Below are 4,531 nucleotides of genomic sequence, written 5' to 3'. Positions count from 1 at the left end.
GAAGCAAGCTAAGAAGGAGGAAGCCATGGTAAAAAGTCCAAGGACAATGCTACTCTGTAGGCAGAATGATCAACAGACCCAGGCCACACAGGAGCAGAGAGGGCTTGGGGGAGAGGATTCCAGCACTGTGCTCACCAGCAGTCAATGGAGTAGCATCTTGGAAGCGATGAACTAAACCCTGTCAGGACTACAGAACAACGCAGGCAAGACCTTGCTCTTCTTAATAACAACTAGTAGTGGTTTTTAAAGATTTTTTTCCATTTATGTGCATGTGAATGTGTGCTTGCCCTTGTGAGAGCAGGTGCCCTCAGAGGTCAGAAGAAGGCATCTGAACCCTGAAATTAAGTTACAGACAGTTGTGAGCTACCTAAATGTGGGTGTTAGGACCTGAACCTTGGCCCTCTGCACCAGTGGCCAGAGTTCTTAACCTCTGCACCATCTCTCCAGCTCACCTCTCCTAAAAAACTTTTTTTAACTTAAATTGGTGAAAACATGAATGCAATGGCATGGGCTGTACTAAGAGTCTGCCTGGTCCCCATACATGATTTTCTTTCTTTCTTTCTTTCTTTCTTTCTTTCTTTCTTTCTTTCTTTCCTTTTTTTTTCCCCCAAGACACGCTTTCTCTGTGTAACAGTCTTGGCTGTCCTGGAACTCCCTCTGTAGACCAGGTTGGCCTTGAACTCACAGAGATCCACCTGTTTCTACCTCCTGAGTGCTGGAATTAAATGTGTGCCACCATGCCTGGCTCCATATATGATTTTCTTGAAGGGTGGTGTAGAAAAGGAAAGCTATTACTGTCCCCATCGCCTGTCATCATAGCTACACAGGACATCAGGACTTAAAATAGATGAGCCTGAAGTCACCATCAGCACTTTGCTTCATTTGGCTAATTTGTGAGTTTGAGGCCAGCCTAGTCTACAGAGTGAGTTCCAGGACAGGCTCCAAAACTACTTTTTAGTTTAGTACGTGAGGTAACTACATATTGCTATGTAGCCATGAATGGCCTTGAACTTCTGATTCTTGTGCTTCCACCTCCAGAGTTCTGCAATGACAGGTGTGTGTTGGGATGACTGACAGGTGTGTTCTGGGATGACAGGTGTGTACTGGGATGACAGACAGGTGTGTGTTGGGATGACAGGTGTGTTCTGGGATGACAGGTGTGTACTGGGATGACAGACAGGTGTGTGTTGGGATGACAGGTGTGTTCTGGGATGACAGGTGTGTCCTGGGATGACAGAGTTCTGCAATGACAGGTGTATGTTGGGATGACTGACAGGTGTGCTCTGGGGTGACAGCTGTGTACTAGGATGACAGGTGTGTTCTGGGATGACAGGCAGGTGTGTTCTGGGATGACAGGTGTGTTCTGGGATGACAGGTGTGTTCTGGGATGACAGGTGTGTACTGGGATGACAGGTGTGTTCTGGGATGACAGACAGGTGTGTTCTGGGATGACAGGTGTGTTCTGGGATGACAGGTGTGTACTGGGATGACTGACAGGTGTGTGTTGGGATATATAATGAATTTAAAAGTAAAAAATCCTGACAACCCATAATGGATATGGTGGACAGACAGACAGACAGACAGACAGACACACACACACACACACACACACACACACACACACACCCCTCAAAAAAAAACTGCACACATATGGAAGCTGTACCACATCCAGGATCCTAATGTGGCAGCTTCCTTCCCACATGCTGAGCTGGGGAAAGCTGGCTCCCAGTGGACTCGAGGCTGAAAAAGTGGGTATTTGGGACTGCTTTTTACAATGAAAAGTGGGACATGTTCAACCACATGGAGAGCTGGGGAGCAGGGGAGCTGTGAGCTCACAGCAGCATTGTGAGCTCACAGCTGAGCTCATAGGCACCTTTTAGACTCAGGGACTCCAGTTGGGACAGAGATGGCCTCCCCTGAACACGATGTTAGTACTTCCTTTGTGATTCTCATTCCCGAAGAGACATCCACCAGACAAAGGAACCGGGTCTCTGCCCTTCTGCAGGAGAGGGCCCGAGCCAGGGCTACATCCTGCTGGAGCTGGGTATGGGGAGAGGATCAGAGAGAGAGACAGAATGATGACGATCAGCCAGAGCTGGATGCCTTCGAAGTCATCAAAGCTGATCCCGGCCAGGTGTTCTGGTCGATTCAGGTGCTGGCACTCACCAGCTCAGAGGTGGCACATGAGGTCGGGGCAGAGGGGTTGGGAGGTCAGGAAGGGAAGGGAGGGCATGCCTTTTGCTATCCTAAAGGGACAATGGAGGGGGTCTGAGGCCTCATTTTCCTCATTGGGAAAGTACTGATCTGTTCTTGTACTCTCGAGACCGTCCAGCTCAGGCCCTTGCTCTGCAGTTAAAGACTTTCTTGTGTTTTTAAATTATCTCTGATATTAACGATGGCTTCCTGGGCCAGCAAGATGGCTCAGTGGGAAAGGTGCTTGCTGCCAACCATGCAGACCTAAATTCTATCCCCTAGACAAAATGACATCCCATGCTTGGCCATCTGCTGTGACCCTGCTCTTACCTATTAGACTCAACCTCCCGGATGCTGCAGGCCAGAGGGCAGCCATTGCTCTGCTTTATCGGTTGTTTCTGAATCAACAAACACAGCCAGTGCGTGGGTCTGGGAGGAGGGAAGGCAGGAAGGCAAGAGGAAGGGGCGAGTGGTTATGTTGGCCCTGACGACTAGTCCATCCCAGGAGCAGGGCCCGGAGTCAGGGTCATAGTCAGCGCAGGCTGCTCTCTGGCTCCTGGACGTGGGCACTTCCTTCTACCTGCTGTGGCTGCCACAGGTCAGAGCTCCAGAGGGAACAAGGTCCTCGGGTGTTCAGGAAGGAGACCCTGCAGCCCCTGCTTTGAGCTTTAGTCCTTCAAAGTGCTAAGTGGCCTGAGGCCTGGGCAGGCCGTGTCTGTACCCCAGTAGCTCCCAGCATGTGCGACTGTCCTGTGACTGCTGCTGTGCTACCCTGCTTGTCCCGTCATGTCATGTCCATGGCAGCGAGGCGCCTCATGGTCTTCTAACTGCCCCCCCCTCTGTTCTGTGACAGGTGCCCACAGACCGAGCTGCTCCTGCACCGCCAACTGCTGCTGATGACACTCTGTTTCTTGGTGTTGTCCCTTCCCCCGATGCTGACCTCACTAGCATGGCATCACCTCAGGTTTGTGCTTTTTCCCTTTCGCATGCTACGCTCCTGTCTGCTTGCCAAAGGACTTTACCGTCTCTGAACTCTCCTCTCTCTTCAGGTAGCTTGGTCCAGGGGCTGCTCCTGGAGCCTGGTGTGGGGAGGCCAAGCTGGGGAGGCTTGGGGAGATGGGTGTTGATGAGCTTGGCCCACCCTGCCCCTGTGTGATGACGAGCAGAAGCTGAATAGTGACCTGGTTTGTTTCTACCCATACAGAGCCATGACGCTGGCAATTGCTCTGACCTCATGGAGGAGACGAAGTAAGCGTTCCCTACTGAGGGAGTCAGGGCAGGTCTCTGCACACGAGCCGGGTTCCCTTCAGACCACCTGCACCCCTGACCCCATGTCTCCTTCCTTAGGACTTTCTCGTCAACTGAGAGTCTGCGACAACTTTCTCAACAGCTCAATGGTCTTGTGTCTGAGGTACCGCAGGACTGGGGTCCGGAAAGAAGGTAGAGGGAAAGGAAAGCATGGTAGAAGCTGAGGCAGGGGTTCTCAGGAGACTGACTCAAGACAGGATCCTGTCAGACTCAAAGAAGACAGATATGGACCCTGATGGGTGCCGTGGTTTTATCCTGGTAGAGAAAGTGCGGGATGACAGCTGTTGAGGGGCGGGCCTGAGCCATGGTGGGATAAGAACCATGACCATGACGAGTAGCACAGAGATGGTGTGAGAGGAGAGGCCCGAGGTAGGCAGGAAAGCAGATTCTGCCAGTTGAGGGGAAGTAAGGAGGCTGAAGGGATTCCACATTGAAGGTGGCGGAGCATCTCCATATGAGATGTTGTCTCTCCTAGTCTACCTCCTACATCAACGGGGAGGGCCTCACATCTTCCAACATGAAGGCCTGGACCATGGGATACATGAGACCCTGTCTCCAAAATATGTCATGGGAGTGGTGCTAAGAATGTAGCTCGGTGGCTACATTGTTGTCTACTGGACACAAGGCTCTGGGTTCAATTCCCAGCACCAAAACAGAAAAAGAGATGTCATTTTATTTCAAGAGTATGAGATACCTAGGGAACATCCAGTGGGGAGAAACACTGATGTCTGTACAGTAGGAAGTCAGACAGACAGCAGTGCTGTGGACAGTCTCGGCTGGAGACAGTATGTACAGAAGCCAGAGACAGGATCCCCTGGACCCAAGACACAGGGATTCCATTTAGGCGAAAAGTGAGTGGAGTAATGACAGGCAGGCTGGTCCATTCAGACCCTTGGAATGAGACAAGAGCCTCACCCAATTACATCCTAGCGAGGTTCTGTGTTTACATCAAGTAAGTACCAAGTGTGCTGAAGGAAAACATCTCTAGTTCTGTGTGAGAACAGCTTTCTCTTCTGCCATGGCAGGCACT

General features: G+C 51.2%; 1 long non-coding RNA gene across 1 annotated transcript; it reads left to right on the top strand.

Annotated features, from left to right (window-relative positions):
- Window positions 1–3,025: 3,025 nt before the first annotated feature.
- LOC128101915 (uncharacterized) lies at window positions 3,026–4,031 on the top strand. The gene is made up of 4 exons (XR_008215228.1): window positions 3,026–3,157; window positions 3,398–3,441; window positions 3,541–3,604; window positions 3,977–4,031. It is a non-coding gene; the product is annotated as an uncharacterized LOC128101915 (long non-coding RNA).
- The last annotated feature ends 500 nt before the right edge of the window (window positions 4,032–4,531 follow it).

Source organism: Peromyscus californicus, unplaced genomic scaffold (assembly GCF_007827085.1).
Source record: "Peromyscus californicus insignis strain IS unplaced genomic scaffold, ASM782708v3 Scaffold_7__1_contigs__length_154581171, whole genome shotgun sequence".
NCBI lineage: Eukaryota > Metazoa > Chordata > Mammalia > Rodentia > Cricetidae > Peromyscus > Peromyscus californicus.
The sequence above is the reverse complement of the archived record's forward strand: the minus strand, read 5'-3'. Positions and strand labels throughout refer to the sequence as shown.